The sequence below is a fragment of the Pygoscelis adeliae genome, unplaced genomic scaffold, assembly GCF_000699105.1.
Source record: "Pygoscelis adeliae isolate BGI_AS28 unplaced genomic scaffold, ASM69910v1 Scaffold220, whole genome shotgun sequence".
Classification (NCBI taxonomy): domain Eukaryota; kingdom Metazoa; phylum Chordata; class Aves; order Sphenisciformes; family Spheniscidae; genus Pygoscelis; species Pygoscelis adeliae.
The window spans coordinates 112,664-113,145 of NW_008824049.1; positions in this window are offsets into that span (position 1 = coordinate 112,664).

Below are 482 nucleotides of genomic sequence, written 5' to 3' on the forward strand. Positions count from 1 at the left end.
CAATGGAGGGGGGAGGAGAGGGGCTGCTGCAGCCTCCGGCCCCGCCGCCGCCGCCTTCTCCGGGCACGGGCAGCGCGGAGCGGGAGGGCTGGGGCGCGGCGGAGGATCTCGGGCTTCTCTCCTTCTCCGTGTGTGTGTGTGTCTGTGTGTGCTGTTGTTGTTGCCCTGGATCAGGCTTTTCCACGTCATGAAAATGAGCTTCAAGAAGGGGAACAAATGAAGGGGGCGCGCTTGGCACCAGGTCGGGGGCGCGCATTTGGGAAGCCCTGACTATACATTTTTTTTTCCCCTGCCTTTTTTAATTTTTTTTTTTTTTTTAAGAGGGAAGGAGGGGGCTGGTTGGCGGAGAGGAAGGGAAGTGGGAAACGAGCAGATGGGGAAGGAAAAAAAACAAGAAGAATCAGAGAGGAAAAAGCCGCCGGGATGGGTCACAATTTGCACACACACCCCCCCCCCTTTCTAAAAAAAAAAAAAAAAAAAAA